Source organism: Astyanax mexicanus, chromosome 3 (assembly GCF_023375975.1).
Source record: "Astyanax mexicanus isolate ESR-SI-001 chromosome 3, AstMex3_surface, whole genome shotgun sequence".
Lineage (NCBI taxonomy): Eukaryota > Metazoa > Chordata > Actinopteri > Characiformes > Acestrorhamphidae > Astyanax > Astyanax mexicanus.
In genome coordinates, this window is record NC_064410.1 from 38,865,880 (window position 1) to 38,885,702 (window position 19,823).

Genomic DNA, 19,823 nt, shown 5'->3' on the forward strand with positions numbered 1-19,823 from the left:
TAACCACGCATGTGTTTGGCTTGGACAGTTCCGATAGGAGCGCCCGCTGAGTAATGGCCTCCCTGCCCCGGGGGCTGATGGAAAATGTAGTCATTCAGGGGTGTTGGGAGACAAACTCCACCGGCTGTGAGTTATGCTGGAGCCAGTAGATCCAGCTTATAAAACACCTCACACTGCCCCCGTGTCCCAGCTCAACCCTGCCAGCGGTCAGGAGAGGCAGACACATGTGGATCTGAATAAGCAGTTCAGTGCATTTACATAGTACTGGAGGTCCATCTAAATTTACAGCCTATAAATAATGGTGCAATATAATTGCCAACCGTTTCAGATTTTAGACGCCTGAATGTGGAATAAAATAATTTAAGTGTTACTTTTACAGTAGTTATTAAACAATGAATCGTTGGCAATGGAAAATGTGCATATAAACATATTTAGAGAATAGTAAATAAATATATCTAAAATAGAAGCCAGGTAAGATCTGCATGTGAGCCACAATCCAATATTTTTTTAAGCTCTATACAATATGTAATACCACATTCTATATAGAACCATTTTACAACTATATTTTACAAGTATATACATGTATGCATACAGTATATATGAACACCCTTCATAAAACCATTTTATTGTCAAAACTGCATATGTACAGGACATACAGAGAATTAAAATTACGTAAAATGTACAATACAACAAGAACACAGATAGACATACGTGAGACAAAACACACAAGACAATAGTGCAATAGTGATGGGGGGGGGATTAAAGAGGGAATGACAGTACAAGTATAAACCGAATCCGTGTAACAGTAGTGCAAACATAGAGGTATGAAGCTTAAGGCTGGTAAAGTGAATGAGTGTGTAAAGTTCTTTAAATGTCACACACTCTTTAAATGTTGTAAAGAACACCCTCTGGCTAAAATAAAGATTTTCATCGGTTTCCATCTCATGACAGCTGAAATTGATGTTTTGATGGATCCTGCTGCTGAGTTTGGCCACACCCATAGCTGAAATTAGGATTCTGATTGGTTCTGCAACGGAGTTTGACTATGCCAATATGTTTAACCACAGCTAGTGCTGAAATTGAGATTTCGATTGGCTGTGCTGACCACACCCATAGTTGATATTGAGGTTTTCGAATGGTTTGGCCACTGAGTTTGACCACACCCACAGCTGAAATTCAGATTGGGATGGACACTGCTGCTGAGTTTGGCCACACCCACAGCTGAAAATCAGGTTTTGATTGCTTCTGCCTCAAAGTTTGACTCTCTGTCTGTTCAGGCTTATTGATCAGTGGTCCATGCAGTTAGGTAGAGGGGACACTGATGCTGAGTTTGGCCACACCTATAGCTGAAATAAAGATTCTGATTGGTTCTGCCACTGAGTTTTGCCACACCCACATCTGAAAATCAGGTTTTGATTGCTTCTGCCTCAAAGTTTGACTCTCTTGTGTGTTCAGGCTTATTACTCAGTGGTCCATGCAGTTAAGATGAGGGGACACTGCTGCTAAGTTTGGCCACACCCATAGCTGAAATAAGGATTCTGATTGGTTCTGCCACTGAGTTTTGCCACACCCACAGCTGAAATTCAGGTTTTTATTGCTCCTGCCTCAAAGTTTGACTCTGTCTTTTCAGTCTTATTGATCAGTGGTCCATGCAGTTAGGGAGAGGGGACACTGCTGCTGAGTTTGGCCACACCCATAGCTAAAATTAGGATTCTGATTGGTTCTGCCACTGAGTTTTGCCACACCCACAGCTGAAATTCAGGTTTTGATTGCTTCTGCCTTAAAGTTTGACTCTCTGTCTCTTCAGGCTTATTGATCAGTGGTCCATGCAGTTAGAGTGAGGGGACTCTTCTCCAGAGTGGTCTAATTTCAATAGTGTTAAAAGGTTAAAGTCTCATTTGCTGCTGTTCTAAGGGCCACCATTTTTTTTAACATGCTTGTAAATAACTTACAGTCTTGGTAGTTTTATCATGGGCAGCACTTTTACACCAGACTCATTTTAGAAATCCTTTTGGCAACAGCTAAGCATGCTACTGTATTTTTTCTCTTTTTTCTGTCGACTGCTGCCCACAGTGCCAACTAGTGGATTTATGGGTCAGCTGGACTAATAAACCTCTATTACGTGGAGATACATGCAGTCCTGTCTGGTGTAGTGTGGAGTGTTCTAGTCTATGGAGATCAGCAGTGCGAGACTATACCAGCTATACCAGCTAAAAAAAGACACATTTTCTCTGTTTCTCAATATATCCAGATGCATATTTTTTTTTATTTTTAGCATCATTAAATACTTTAAATCTGTGTATATTCAGATGTATATTCTATGTACAGTATGTTTTCTTTGTATTGTATGTTTTCCAGCATGAATTAAATATATCTCTCTAGGGGAATCTAAGCTATGCCCTGAATCTCACGCTGAGTGTAATATAAAGCAGAATGTACGATAAAAAAATAAAAAATAGAAGGCCAAGATAACAGTAACACACGCAGCATGAGGCACAGTAGCAGCCCCAGTCACGGAATTAACATTAATACAGTATGTTCATGCCTCTGCGAGCTGAACCCCCGTCAACACTTTAAACTAACTCGGAGTAATTAAGTCCTGCTAAGAATTTCAAATTAACTACTACTAAGAAGCGATTAAAGCAGATTTCGGAAATTCATTCCGGAGCAGGGGGTGCATTAGAGCCCGACGCTTTCTTGTTCCCCCCATCTCGAAAACACAGCTACCTGCCCGGCCATCCGATGCTGTCGTGTGCGTGTGTGTAAGGAAAAGAGGAGTGTAGCTGCTGACCTGGTGGCCTGGGTGTAATATCCCCAGTGTGTGTTCCTCCTGGGAGAGAGCGAATAGATTAGACAGAGCAGCTCGGCAGCAGGCCTCTAATCGCTCCACATTAGCATAACAAAAGAGAGGCAGCGCTCGGCCAACATAGCCCATTACAGACAGGCTTTATCACAATTATCACATCCATCTCTGCCTGCACTGTGCCTGACGGCCAGGAGAGAGAGAGAGAGAGAGAAAGAGAGAGAAGAGAGAGAGAAAGATGAAGCATGGAGCTGATGAGCTATATATGTAAATGCTTGTTGGTTTATTTAGTATGATAGAAAAATGAACCAAGTGGGTCATTCTACTAACGAACTCAACACACTGTACACTAACGTTGAGTACATTTTAATATTGAACTTATTTAAAAGTTTATATTTAAAAGTTAGGAATAAATAAGATTAAATAAGATTAATAGAAGTAAAACAGGTACAGGCTGTTATGAAGGTGGCTACTATTTAAACTTTAAATATATAATTACCAACTTTAGACAACATGTACCTGTTTTATTTAATCTTATGTATTCTTAACTATTATTTATTTTTTTATTATTCTTCTCTTAGTTCATTTTCTCTTTTATTTCTCATTTCTTTCTTTTAAAAGTTTTGTATTATTACTTTTAAAGTAGTTTAATTCGTTTCTTCTTCTTCTTCTTCTTCTTCTTCTTCTTCTTCTTATTATTATTATTATATATATTTTTTGTTATTTATGTTTTTGTAATAATATTTCTTATTTATTTATTTATTTATTATTTTAATTGTACTGTGTAAAAGTTAGTTTTAGCTTAAACTGCCTTAAGCTTTTAAGTGTAATCTCTTATCTTCTTTTGATCCTAATTTCATATCAATTAAACCTCAAATTATTATTATTATTATTACTATTATTATTATTATTATTATACATTTTAAACTATTAAATACACTGAAAATGAGGGTTGCCCTCAATGTATCTCCAAGTCAAAATAAAGCTTGATTGATTGATTGATTTGAGGTAGCACGGCTATATACACTGCCTGGCCAAAAATTTAAAAGTCACCACCACCACCACCACCACCAAAATAAAATGTCACACATTTCGTTGGATTGCCTTTAGCTTTGATTGCGGCACGCATTTACTGTGGCACTGTTTCGATAAGCTTCTGCAATGTTACAAGATTTATTTTAATTCAGTGTTTCATTAATTTTTTTACCAAGATCTTGCAGCATTGATGATGGTACAGTCTGACCAACCGCTGCACAAAGTCTTCTCCATCCAGCACATCCCAAAGACTCTCAATGAGGTTAAGGTCTGGACTCTGTGGTGAACAATCCTTGTGTGAAAATGATGATCTCATGCTCCCTGAATCACTCTTTCACAATTCCAGCCCCATGAATCCTGACATTGTCATCTTGGAATATGCCTGTGCCATCAGGGAAGGAAAAAATCCATTGATGGAATAACCTGGTCTATATTCAGTATATTCAGGTAGTCAGCTGATCTCATTCTTTCAGCACATACTGTTGCTCAAATATATAAATATATTAAATATTGTTAGAGAAATACAGAATTATTACCTAGAAATTATATTATTTTACTTGCTAAAATATTGTTTTTGTGAAGTGCATATATAAAAATATTATATTATATTAGAAACTATATCAATATGTTGGATCATGATAAATCATGATGGAACTGCTGTTAGTTCTCTCATGTTAATAACTTAGACGAGTTATTAATTATTAATGTTCTGTAGCTTTCTCATCTCAATCATTTTATGATCATATACAGCTTTGTTTCAGGTACATAGAACATTTAAAGCATTTTAATTAAAGACTGTAGCCACCCTGCCAGGTTGTTTAAAAATGAGCATCTACAAGCAAATTAGTTGTATTTAATTACAAAAACATTGAAAACATTGAACAGTGCAAAATATAGCAGAAATATACATAATAAATGTAAAAAAAAAAAAATAGTTAAACAAATAAAAAAATAATAACACGTGTAGTGTGTGCATGTGTTTGTTTGTGTACGTGTGTGTCTGTGTGTGTGTGTGCACACAACTAGCCTTTTTTTTTTTTTGTTTGTAAATTATATGCTTCAGCCCTTTTCCTAAAGTCTAATTCTTCTCCTACTGTCAGCAGGGATGGAATGCAAGCACGAAACTATAGCATGCACCTGACAGTACACACACACACACACACACACACACACTTCAACCTTCAACACATACACCTCTTCCACCCCTTCCAGCCTTCTTCCTTTACCCAACAGCCATGGGGCCCAAACTCCAGCAACACACACCCAACCAACCTCCAGTAACCAACCCCCCCCACACACACACACACACACACATCCATGTCATCCGACCACCCCCCTGGATCTTAGCCTGAGGCTGTAGAAACAGGACCACATTAATTATATTTTTCCCCTCTGCAATAACAGTAAGTGCTGCTCAGGGATGCAAATAATGTGATGATTCAGAGTCTGAGAAAGATAATTATTAACGAATACTCTGACACTCCAAATAGCGCACAGCCATCATCTTAATGAGAATATATATCATGCATACATATACTGTATGTGTATGTGCTTAGTGTGCCTCTAGGCCTGTCAATATCAGTTAACAGTATGTAGCTTAACTAGCCAGTGTGTAAATGTAAAAAACACTATTTTTATATTAATGTTATTTGTGTTCATTCTAACATTAGTTATAAAACACACTATATGCAGGGATAAGGATAAGGTGTTTTAATTTGAATTCATTTTCATATACTTGTTTACATACAGCATATGGAAAAAAAAGTATTCAAGTATTGGGATACCTACTAATTATAATTCTTTTTTTTTCCTGAAATATAAATTATTCAAAGAGTTTATTCTGCTTTTGTTGAAGTAACTGTCTCTACTTGTCTCTACTGTCTGAGGATCACCTTATTCCCAACTGCCCAAATCATCCCTGTATGGAACACCATCATTCCACAGAACCAAAACGCTGCTCCACAGCTCTAATCATATGCTCCAGAGAGTCCTATTCTATTGGAAGTTCTTTTATACAGGGACTAGACAGGCATTGTAGGTGTGGATATGCACATATATGTTTCAGCAATGGATTTAACTTGTTGTGGTCGAAAAGGAAGCACACTTTGTGCAGCTCCAAACGTTTAAAAGGCATGAACTAATTCTCTTAATTAATCATGTGTCTGTTTTGGGTGTAGCAGGAAATAAAATACAATAAGTGAATCCCTTGCCATTCCTTGTAAGAGGCAGGTGAGCTCTGACCTTCGCGCATTGGTATCTTAACAACAAGACGCTTTGTGCATCTCAGCAGAGGATACTGAGCTGTGCATTTACACTTTGAAGGTGTGCCAGCAGGTAATTTAGGGGAACAGCTATGTTATTTTTTTATTCTTAATTCTGTTTATTGTTAATATAAAAGCTGGATTTGCATCCTGCAGCATGTTCGTGTGGGTTTGTAAAGAGTTGGGCGATCATGCCCTGAATGCACCCACCTGCGTAACTAACATAAGTATCGAAGGGTAACTATTGAATGTTGTCAGTGTTTAAATCCATCAGTAGCGCACCTGTGTTTTTCACCATCAAGCTAGAAACATGCCAGGAATTTACCTGAACACACCTCACTTTCAGACCACCATGCCATCAGTATAGATATATTCCCAAAAGCGCAGGGTGTGTTATAGTGTTACACAAGCCAGACACAGGACAGACACTCGCAGATAAAGGGGCTAGACTTACAGGAGTTGTGAGGGACATGCAGGGTCAGAAACCAAATGGTGGCAAATGTAAACTTCATACCAAAACAAGCTGAAGTCATACACAAGCTATCCAAAACAACAAAAGTGAAGAAGAAGAAGAAAAAGAAGAACAACAACAAAAGTAGAACAAAAAATAAGGTTGGTAATGATATAAACAAGGCAAGACATTAAACAAATTCAGGTCGATAACAAAACAGCAAAAGACAAAGAAAATGTACCATAGAAGAGCAAGATAACTAGATTCAATACTCAGCAACTAGGAGAACAAACAGAGGGGTATATAAACAAGGGAGGACAAGTGTAAGCAATTAGTAGCTTGAAGAGTGGGAATGCCGTAGCGTCACGTGAATAGTAGAGTCAGGGAAGTCCAGTTTGGGCTGCATGCTGGGAAGTGAAGTTTTGAGGGATAACGTCTTGTCTTGGACTTCACAGCATTTTAAATGTATATTTTCCACTGAAACATTGACAATTTTACCACTGGATACCAATTTATTCAGTAAATGTTATGTTTTAACAGTAAAAGTAAATTTCTAACTATTTAAATGTGCATTAAACTACAGTTCCAGAGCTCAGCTTTGTTTGCTCTGTTTTCTGTTGAGATGAACTAAAGCTAAACCTACTACAGTCCAGTTTAACCTATTTGCTGTTGGGAGAGCATTTTAAATGCTATATTTTTCATTGAAACAATGATATACCAAATGACTAGGCCTAATCCCTGCCTGGGAAACTGCCCTATAGTGTATACTGCATTTCTTTATATTTGAAGCTCAGTGGCTAGGCAGTAATTGACCTATATACTCTATATAAACATACTGTATACTAATTTATGTATGTTGGGGAGATCCAGAGTCCAGAAATGGGATAAAAAAAGAAAGCTGCATGATGAGCTCTGCCATGTTTTCTTCTGCAACCCTCAGAAGTAGCTGAAGCTGACCCACATAACCTTCACATGGTCCAGACCCAGCTGATAAAGAACCTCCCTAATTTCTGGTGACTTTGTGATAACTGCCGTCCCGCGACACCCCGGCCCCCGAGCCCCCGGCCCGGGCGCTAACCTGTGTGTATTTATGATTGCTTGTTAGCAATTGTGTGTCCGATGGTAATGAAGTCCTTTGTGGCTGGTGATTGCTCCATCAATCAAAAACACACACCAGTGATTGCTGCTGGTGCCCTCCTTTGCAGTGCAGGGGGCCACTGAGCAACACATACATACAAACTCAACCTAATCACACAGTTAGCAGTCAAAGGAACGCTATTAAACAGTGAAGGGGAATGCTAGTAGCCAAGGTTAGCCTTCAGTGGAGGAAATCACATGCTAAAATGCTATGAACCTCAAGACCTGACCCATCAACGCACAGGGCGACTGCTAAATTAAACCTCTCTACTGCGAAATGGAAAAAAAGGGGAAAATAAATAAATAAATAGGTATATAAGACTAAAACATACATACTGTTTCAACAAGGGCAATGCCTTGAACTCTTCTAGGCTGCCCAAGGCAAAATCGCCCAGAAATGCCTCTCCTTAAATGATGTTGTATTATATTATTATTTCTATGTCATAACACAATGAAAGGAGCAGACTAGAGATGTCTCTAAATATAAACATATAGTACAAGAAATTAACAGATAGTGAATAAACAGATACTTTCTAAGCAGGAACAAATACAGATTAATAAATAAGGGATTTGTGTGGATTAAACACTAGATTATGTTTAAAATAACTGTGTAATGACACATTAATAATCAATTTAATATTAGTGTAACTACAGATTGTATAAAAGAAATTATTTTATTACTTCAAACCATTCATACATAGGTAAAGAGCTCTGGGAAAAAATATTAGTTTCTTTGATTTGAATTTGATTGAAAAACCTCTGAAATATAATCAAGATTAAGCTGGATTATCACAAACCATCAAACCAATCTGAACTGCTTAAATTTTTGCTCCAGTAGTGGCATAAACTTATCTAAAAGCAGCGTGTAAGACTGGTGGAGGAGAACATGCCAAGATGCATGAAAACTGGGATTACAAAACAGGGTCATTCCAACAAATATTGATTTTTAAACCCTTAAAACGTTGTGAATATGAATTTCTTTTCTTTGCATTATTTGAGGTCTGAAAGCTCTGCATCTTTTTAGCTATTTCAGCCTTTTCTCATTTTCTGCAAATAAATGCTCTAAATGACTTTTTTTTTTTAATTTGGGAGAAATGTTGTCCATAGTTTATAGAATAAGACAACAACATTCATTTTACTCAAACATATACCTATAAATAGCAAAATCAGAGAAACTGATTCAGAAACTAAAATATTTTTTTTTCGAAGCTGTATATAGACAATGTCTCTAATAACAGTGTAGTTACACATTAACAATCCATGTAATAAGACCTGTTTAAAAACAAGGCTACTGTAACGTCTCATTTGGCTCTATAGACATGATTCACTTCATTCATGTTCACTTTTCAGACTTTTACACACATTTTAATTTAAATCACACATTTAAAAACTTTGCACTTTGATATTGGTAAAGAAATTCTTTTACCACTTAAGTAGGAATAGGCTCCATACTATGACAGGTTTTAAGGTACACTTATTTAATTAAGTGAGTAAAAACTAAAGTTGGTATAGCTGTAACAGCAAAGACACCTCCTGTAATTACTGTGTTGTTAATATGTAATTATAGAGTTAGAATAAAGTGAGACTAAACAATTGATCATTTTATATACTATTACTGTAAAAAAGTATTTTTTTTTACATATGTTTTTATTTCTCGCAGACTTTTGTTATGTAAGTCACTGTGTAATCCATTATATAACTATGTTACATATGTTATGCAAGTCATTCAGAGGGGGAGCAAAACAAAACCAGTTGCTCTTAGACATCTAGAGTCAACTGGTGAGCCGGACATATTCAAGCACAACTTCAAAACTGCAGGATATGATAAGATAACTGAAGGTGAAGAAGTTAATGTATTACATGTTAAAGTCATGTGTCACTGTGATTTTATACGAGCACTTTCAGACATGCAGGAGTGTTGATCTAAAGCCTCATTAACTTCACTGTCAGTCTGCTCCTATTGAGGTCACCAGACGTCACAATTGTTTGAGGAGCGTTCGTTCACACATGGTGCTCCGCGATGCCTGGAGTGCTGTATATAAAGCGGGCTCAGTGTGAGGGTCTCTGCTGATCCTCAGTGTAAGAGGGTGCTGAGGGATCTCCCTGAGCTCTGGAGGGGTTCAGCTCCAGCTCTGACAGGGGTTCTGTATGGCCTGCAGGGTTCAGAGGAGAGGCTTCTCTCTCGCTCAGCAGTGAGGGTGTAATCTGGAGTGTCTGGAGACATGATGGAACCTGTAGCGCTGGGCCAATGTGGCCAAATGTTTGTGGACACCATTTTTTTAAAGAGCCAATAAACCCTAATTAATAGCTGGAATGTATTCCTTTGAAGTAATAAAACTTACCAGACCTGCTTAAGAATTTTAGAAACATTTCCTAACCTTTAAAAAACACTTTTATAACGGTTATTTCTGCCTCTGCAGCACCCTCACGGGTTGAACTGTGCTATAGGCTGAGGATGAGGTAAATATGTACTTTTGTTCATATAGTATGCAAATCAGGGGGGTTAGTGGCCCTTTAAAACCGTACAAAACCATATCTAGAGTTTAGACTCTACTAATACACATTCAGATAGATTGTGTACAAATGGAGGGAATTCAAGACCATAATTACCCTCCCAAGAAGTGGGCAACCAACAAAGATCACTTCAAGAGCAAGGCGTGTCATAGTTCTTATCCCATCTTTGAAACATGGTGGTGTTAGTATCATGTTTTGGGCCTGTTTTGCTGCATCTGGGCCAGGACAACTTGCTTTCACTGATCAGAAGATTCTAAGGCAAAATATCAGGATATCTATCCATGAACTGATTCTTAAGAGAAGGTGGGTCATGCAGCAAGACAATGACCCAAAGTACACCAGTGGTTTTACCAAAGAATACTTAAAGAAGAAAAAAGTTAATATATTGGAATGGCCAAGTCAAAGTCCTGATCTTAACCCTTTGGAAATGTTGGTGTGGAAGGACCTAAAGCAAACAGTTAATGTGAGGAAAACCACCAACATCCCAGAGTTGGGTGAAAATTACTCCAAGCAGGTGTGAAGGGCTGATCAACACCAGAAACTCTGGGGTCACACCAGAAACTTAAAGCAAAGGTTCACATACTTTTGCCACTTACAAATACTAGTGGATCTAAATTGTGTTTATATAATTGAAAAGTTACTTTATTTCAGTAATTCAGTTCAAAATGTGTATCTTGTATATTATATAGATGCATTACTGACAGAGCCAATGAAAACCCCAAAAATCAGTGTCTCAGAAAATTAGAATATTTTTTATAAGACCAAAGGTACTTTTGGCAGTGTGGGCAGTGTGCTAAGTCCTGCTGGAAAATGAAATCCACATCTCCATAAAAGTTGTCAGCAGAGGGAAGCATGAAGTGCTGTAAGATTTTCTGGGAAAACACTGCACTGACCTTGGACTTGATTTTCATTGGCTGTAAGCCATAATCATCAAAAATAAAATAAATAAATGCTTAAAATAGATCACACTCTGTGTAATACAATAAGTTTCACATTTTGAACTGAATTACTGAAATAAAGTAAAATTTTTAATGACATTCTATTTTTTTTTTTTTTTTGAGATGCACCATTATGTAATATTGGATCATTTTCCTCAATGAATAAATTATAAAGAATAATATTATTGTCTCTTTTGTTTAACTGCATTATCATTATCTAGGACTTATTTTAGGACTTCTGAAAACCTGCTGATGTTTTAGGTCACATTTATGCAGAAAATATAGTAAATTCTAAAGGGTTCACAAACTTTTAACCACTGTAGTATCAGGTACAGCAGTGCTCTTGACTTTATATCTAACTAGCAGTGACAAAAATCTTACCATATGCCATACTACATATACCAATGCCACATAAACCACAATATCAATGGCACTGCTGTGCAGAAAATGATCCCCCACTCAAAAACCTGTAGGAGACAGACTTTAGTAGACAGATTTACTTTTATATGGACTGTATATGTCCTCAGGCCAGAGCTCTTTAAGGACCTATAGACATCCTCATACATCAGTCACTGGGACTTAGAAAATATACTGTATGGTCAAGACGGCTAAATTATATAACTGCAAGTGACACGAGAAGAACCCAGCATCATACCCCACTCCATCACTGTGCTCTCCATCCAACACAATACTGCCACATCATGTACTTTCAATAAGCAAAAAAAGAAAAACACACACAACAATATACCACATGGCACAGTCCTGCCTACACACAGAAACACACATAAACACAGTTGACTCCCTAAACCCAAAGGAACACAGAGTATATCCATGAAGTATGTCAGCATCAGAGAGTCATCAGTTTGACAGGTGGACAGAACAGACTCAGACACAACACCCCGTCAGCACATACTAAACACCACCAGCACAACAACTAGAACAAACTGTCTGCTGCAGAACAAACAACAGCTACATCTAGACTAAAAACAAGCCCTCCTACACAAATGCGTGCATTTTTTTTTTACTCCAAGGAAGACATGGACAAATAAAGACATTGCACTGATATGAAGGAAAAAGGCTTGAAGGTTTGTGGGATTGCGGTACACTGATTGCATTGTGGTCAAGGGGTTTCATAAGGTACGAAGCAAAGCAGAACATTACTGTAGCAACCAACCTAAAATTTACCAAGGTTCAAGTTAAGGTTAAAGCATTTATTTTGCTACTAATAATGTTTAAGATCATTAGAATGACATACAATTTGAATTGGGATTTGTGGGTAATTTGTTTACATTTATTAATTTCCAAGATTTTTTACAAACGAAGTTTATCTCCAGAACTCCTGGTCTTTGTCTAGGTGTGCTCTGAGGAACACCAGTCGCTCCCCAATGTTTCCTCTTTTTGCTAGCCTCCAATGAAGAATCAAGCTTGTTCAGTCACTTTCTGAAGGGTAGAGTCGTGTACTTAGTCAAAACACATCAAATCTACTACATGCAAAATGCTTCCTAAATGTTCCCCAATTATAGTCCCCAATGGAACATATAGAAGGTACTCAATACATTTGCAGCAACAATGTAAAAATGACCTGAATTGAACAGTTGAGATGTTACACAAAAATCCATATTTTCCTATTGGTTAGGTGCTTTTCCCAGTGGTTAAATGCCTGGCCATAGTGTTGTAGGCTATAAGAGCAAGTTGCCATTTCTTCAATGTTATGTCTGACTTTATGTACAATGGAAATTCCAGCTTGTTCAGTCACTGTCTGAAGGGTAGAGTCATGTACTTAGACAAAAATACATCAAATCTACTACGTGTAAATGCTGCCTAAATATTCCCCAATTATAGTCTGCAAGAAATGTAACATATAGAATCTACTCAATACATTTGCAGCAACAATGTGCACTCACCTTCTTTGGGTAGATTTTGGTCCATATTATAAGTTACAGTTTTTCCACATTGTATACACACTAAATATGGAACTATGCACACAAATCCAAAAACATGAAGCTCATGTGTCAACATTGTGACTCCAGACTGCTAAACTCTAAGCACAATTCCACATGTTCTCACTCAAATATGATTCTAAATCACAGCTTTGCAAATCGCTAAACACAAATTGTACATTTAGTACAGCTTGGTCAATAAAGAATCACTGACCTTCAAATACATAAAAAATAAACACATTTTTCTTACTTCTTTGTATGTGGACTGATTTTCCTCGTCATGTTTTTCATTGTACTTACATAAGTGAAAATTACAGTTTTCCAACCTTACTACATACAGTAAAAATGGCTTACATTTGTGTCGCATATACATGTAGTACTGTAATGATATATGGGGGAGGGTCCTACACTGCACCAAATAAATATAAAGAACAGAAAACCAACATATTTCTATGTACTTATGTATGCATTTGAATTTGTACACTAGCCTCATAAGGTCAAAAACATAACTAAACACTTCTGATAATAGTGCTTTAAATTGATCTTGTCAGTGTATATTTGATGCTCTGTAAGAGATGAGCATATAAATAGCTGTGTGTGTTGTTTTGGTGGAAGGAATCAGTTTTGCTAGAGATTTGTGTTCAAACAACAAAGCAGTTAATCATTTTCAGTTTGTGTTTAGAGTTTTGAGAAACTGAGACAAATTTCTAGAAATGCATTTAAACATTTGAGGAAAAATGTAATTTGCCCTAAATTGATCAATTGAGATGCTACACAAAGAAACAAAGTCCATATTTTCCTATTGGTTCCTAGTGCTTCCCCCCACTCCAAACACACCATCATTGTGTAGTCTTGTCTACTAAGGCATTGAGTATTTTTTCATATATATATATATATATTTCAAAATGTGAAACTATATTATATAGATGTATTACTCACAGAGCCAAAGAAAACTCCAAAAACCAGTGTCTCATAAAATTAAAATAGTATATTAGTATATAAGACCAATTTGTACTTTTGGCAGTGTGGGCAGTGTTTCAAGTTTGTTCTACACTGCTGTCCTTGTTAGTGCCAAATTCTAGTATAAGCTTAGTGATTTGAGAACACAATACACAACACAGTACTCAGCTTCAGGCTCAGGCTAAGGTTACCACGCAACCTGGTACATTAATAGAGAAAATGGAAAATTATGTGCAGTTTACACTGGCAGTGAAAAAAAAGAATGTCTGTTCAGTACAAATGTCATATAAGGACATTTAGAATGATTTCTCTGCAGATCTTGGGACCATCTTTTTACTGGCAGCTGGTTTCAGATGGTCTAAGCTAGTCTTTGATGGTCAAAAAGCTTTAGCTTTATTGTTGGTGGAGCAGTAAAACTTCACCAGTATAGAAGTTGTGTGGACAGCTGTAAAGAATATTAAGATTGTTTTTGTGGTTTGTGTAACAGTAATTGGTACAGAAAGTATTGTTATTGGCTGCCAATGTACATATGTGTGTATACAACAGCTTCAAATCATATATCATAGCTCAGCCAATCAGATAATAGAATCAAAATCACTAAATCACTCTTGAGGTCATGCCACAGCATCTCAATCGGGTTGAGACTCTCCAGAAGTCACATTTTCATCTGTTGAAGCGTTCGGTTGTTGATTTATTTCTTTGTTTTGGGTCATTGTCCTGTTGCATCATCATTTCCCTGTTGAGCTTCACTTAGTGGACGGATGGTCTTAAGTTTTCCTGTAAAATATCTTGGTAAACTTAGGAATTATTTTTTTCCGTTGATGGCAATCCGTCCAAGCCCTGACGCAGCAAAGCAGCCCCAAACCATGATGCCCCCTTGACCACATATTTCTTTTACACCACTTGTTTTCTTCCTTCCAAACAACTTATTTTTGGTTTTATCTGTCTATTTAACCAGTAGTGCTGTGGAACATCCAGGTGCTCTTTTGCAAACTTCAAATGTGCAACATTGTTTAATGTTTTTCTTAATGTAAATTTGTCAACAAAAATGTTAGCATGTGCCAGATATTTCTGTAATTCTTTAGCTGACCCTCTAGGATTCTTCCTCACCTCATTGATCATTCTGCGCTGTGCTCTTGTAGTCATTTTCACAGGACAACCACGCCTAGGGAGAGCAGCAACAGTGCTAAACTTTCTCCATTTGTAGATTGTATTTCTTACAGTGGACACATTAACATCAAGACTTTTAGAGATTCTTTTGTAAACCCTTTCCAGCTTCATGCAAGTCAACAATTCTTGAACATACAGTAGATCTTCTGAGAGCTCTTTTGTGTGAGGCATGATTCACATCAAGCAATGCTTCTGAAGAACAGCAAACTCAAAACTGGTGTGTTTTTTACAGGGCAGGACAGCTTTAACCAACACATACAATCTCATCACATCCTGGCTCCAATTGGCTCTTAGAAAAGTGATTAGTCTAGGGGTTCACATATTTCCCTCACTGTGAATGTTAACATGTTGTGTTCAATAAAACCATGCAAACATATATATTTTTATGTGATATTAGTTTAAGCAGACTGTGTTCGTCTATTGTTGTGACTTAGATGAAGATCAGATTCACATTTAATGACCAATTTATTCAGAAATCCAAGTAATTCCAAAGGGTTCACATACTTTGTCTTGCAACCGTATGTAGAAGCTTAGCTAATCTCCGGGTGAAAAGTATGTGAACCCTTTGGGATTACTTGAATTTCTGAATAAATTGGTCATCAAATGTGTTCTGATTTTCATCTAAGTCACAACTATAAAGAGATTAGGCTACGGTACAGGTTGTAAACTGTGTTTTTTTAATAAGCTTCTTGTGCACTTTTAAAGTTATTATGCCTCATTTTATGTCAAAACTCTCTGGATTCTACCTATAAGGTGTGGAGCTACTTTGAGCCTGGATAACATTGTAAAAAGCAATTTATCTGCAGGGGCAAGTAGATGCCCTGAATTGTCCGTTGAAAAGAGTTCTTGGCAAAAACCACAAAATTACTGGATCTTGGAAAGCTGAAGGAGAACGGAGGTGGTCTATTCAACAAAGGTTAGTACTCTTTATCCTGTTTTACTACACCAAAAATCTATTTTACAACAGAGTTCTCCTTTAATGGCATTTTTTTCTTACATTACTTTTACTTTTACACTTTAAGTAGGTTTGAATCTCAAGTTACTTGAGTAAAACGCTTGAGTTGATACTTCCAAGTTCTACAGAAGTGTTTAAACTTTAGTATCAATAAATCTACCTAAGTAATGAATGTTATACTTTTGACATCTTTGGTTTTGCTTCCAATTGGCTTGGCAGGTTCTGAGGGTCAAGTTCTGGTCAGCCACCAGCCTTAGGGTTCAGTGAATAAAAAATCAGTTTAGTGCTGTTGAGTGCTTTGTGTGTAGAGTGTTTGATATCTATGGATGAATGAGCCTGACACCTTTGCTTTTAGTGTCTGCCACTCTGCATTTATTACAGAAGTGTCCCCAAGGTGGAAACAAATGGCTGCGTTTTTATACGTTCAGACCCACATTATTTACAATTTAACGAGTCTAAGTGATTTTAAGTGGCAGTATAAAGCACTGTGTGATTATCAAATCGCTTCTGTTTTAATCGTGTTACATTTCTCACATTGGTGAGGTATGATTACGCACATAAATGAAATATATATATATATATATATATATATATATTTATATATATATCTCAGTTTAAAGGTGAGAGCTGTATTAAAGGTGCTGCTGCTCCCAGCAGTTATATTATGTGAGCGCCGCAAAAGCATGGAGCTGATATTCATTAAAGGCCACACAAAAGTGGACACAGGTAGTCCAGTTCGCATCACGCTGTGACCCAAAGCCCTGATAAAAAAATAGCTACTCATACAGAACATGGTGTAAAGATAATGTGTCACATAATACCTCTATTCACACATTTCACCCTGGTCTCTGAATAGCACTGCAGGTACAGATCAACACCTGTAAGCCCTGCATTAGTTCACAGCACAGTAATGTACTGTAAAATCAATGTTCTAGAGATTGAAGGGGTCAAACTCGGACATGTACCAATGAGAAAGAAATGATTTGGTCCCACTTGTATTATAATATATAATAAGTATATATAATAACTATGAAGTTACTCAGTTTTAATCCATGTAATACCAGTATAACTACTGGTGAAGTATGCATTGTTACAGCTTTATAACTGTTGAACAGGTTATATAATTGTGTATATAAATGTGTCAATGGGTAACACTTTACTTGGATGGTCCATTTGATGGCCTTTTTGATGCTCAACTGACTTTCAACTAACATTCAACTACATGTCTATTAAATGCAAATGAACTAAAAGGTGAAAGTAAATGATTCTCTATTGAATATAACCCAATACATTCAACTCTAATCCAAACGCTTATCTTAATATTTTAGGATTGGGTTTAGGGTTAGATTTTAAGTTTAGGTTAAGGTTAGGGTAAGGGTTAGGTGTAGGGTTAGATTTTATGGTTGATTAAGGGTTAAGGTTAGGGTTAGGTGTACGGTTAGGTTCTATTTTGAATCATTTACATTCAACATAGGGTTAAGTTAACTTTAATGGACAATCAATTTAGTGTTAGTTGAATGCCAGTTGAGCATCAATAAGGCCATAAAATGGACCATCCAAGTGTTACCGAAATAAACATTGTTTTTTTATTCTATAAACTACAGAAAACATTTCTCACAAATTCCAAATAAACAAAATGTCATTTAGAGCATTCATTTGCAGAAAATGAGAAACAAAAAACATGCAGAGCTTTCAGACCTCAAATAATGCAAAGAAAACTCCATAAGTCCATATTCATAAAGTTTTAAGAGTTCAGAAATCAATATTTGGTGCAATAACCCTGGTTTTTAATCACAGTTTTCATGCATCTTGGCATGTTCTCCTCCACCAGTCTTACACACTGCTTTTGGATAACTTTATGCCACTCGTGGTGCAAAAATTCAAGCATTTCAGCTTGGTTTGATGGCTTGTGATCATCCAACTTCCTCTTGATTATATTTTAGAGGTTTTAATTTGGTAAAATCAAAGAAACTCATTGTTTTTAACGGTCTCTTATTTTTTTCCTATGTATATATCATATCATATTGTGTGTGCTTGTGTGTATCTAAATGTCACATGTAATAGTGTGTGTTTGTACACAGTATGTAAGTGACAGTAGTAAGTTGTGAATACTAAATAAATCCCTAGGTGATGTTGGTCAGCATAGGTGTCTGTTAGCTGATGTATCAGAGCTAGGTCGCTGCACTTTCCTCTGAACGCACTGGCAACCAAGTGATGCTGCATCAGCAACAGTTTAATAAGAGGCAGATGATGACTTTCCCCTGTGTCAGAGAAATGTTGGGGCATTACTAGTGAATGGGTTGGGTAATGGCTTTCCAAATTATGGAAAAACAAAATCAGAAATGTAGAGATTTACTACAAAACACAATTACAAAGTGAGAAATAGGAGGTTTCATACAGTGAAGGGTTAGTTCATAATCCAGAATCCTTGTAGTCAACACATGGAAACTCCTCTATTTGATTAATTTCAGACCACTTATTAAAAAGCATCCTTCCTAAACAGATAACAATCTATTGGCAAATCAAACTGTTTGGTAGTCAAACCACTGGCAGAACCAATCACAATCTCCATTTAAACCAGGAGGGAGGGACAACATGCAGCCTAACAGTGACAGAACCAATCAAAATATTCATTTTAGCTTGGGGGCGAGACCTTTTTATCAAAGTCCGGGCGGAGCTGAGCAGCTGATAGCTCCAGAAAGGTCAGCATAGAGTTTCCCAAAGGGGATTTTCGATGACTTCCCTTTTAAACATGTATCTTCTGAAGCATGAAAATACCAGCCTAAGGGATGAGACTGAAGCAGGAGAAATCCTGTAGACCTGGACAAGACCACAAACAGGATGAAGAAATTTTACCAGTCAAAGCAACTTGTAAAGCAGGTGGTGCATCATGGTTAGGGTTCCTGACCCTTTTCCAAAGAGTACAGCATTTTATGTTCAGTGAGAGGAACTGTAGATCACTAAGATTATAAATAATAATGTAATACTTTTAAATACTTCATAGATGCTCAACTCACTATCTATTAAAAGTGTTTTATATGCAACTGAGGGTAAATGGTTATCTACAGTATTAAATGTAACCCTGCACCCAACTTAATCTTAACATTTTTAAAAGGCGGTAAAATGGACAAATACAAGACAAATTCATTTACTTTATTTTGCTGTTTATTTACAATAACCTTAAAAATACGGTAATAATAAATTGTACAAATCATGATACATTTGTCTACATACTACTATAGTATTCACTATAAATACTAATAATAATCATAGTATTCAATAAGTAACAATAACAATTTATTGCAGCAAGTTATTGCAGCACAGATGAAAATGGTGGTAACCAATCCTAATGACCACAAAATCTTAATTTCAGGTTAGTTTTTATCATGATGGTGATGCCTAAAACTATAGTCAAATAAAATTAAATTATTACATTTTTAATCTCAAACAAACCCCAAAGCTTCATGGGTAAAATCCACTATTCTTATACTTTAATATTACAAAATAAAAGATTACTTCTCTATTTCATTTTTGACAGAAAATATCTGCAAACTCTCTGGCAGCAGGGGTCACAGAAATTTACTGTTTTATTTTCTACATTGAAATTGTAAAACATATTTACCATAAAAATCCACATGCCAACCAAATTTCATTTATAT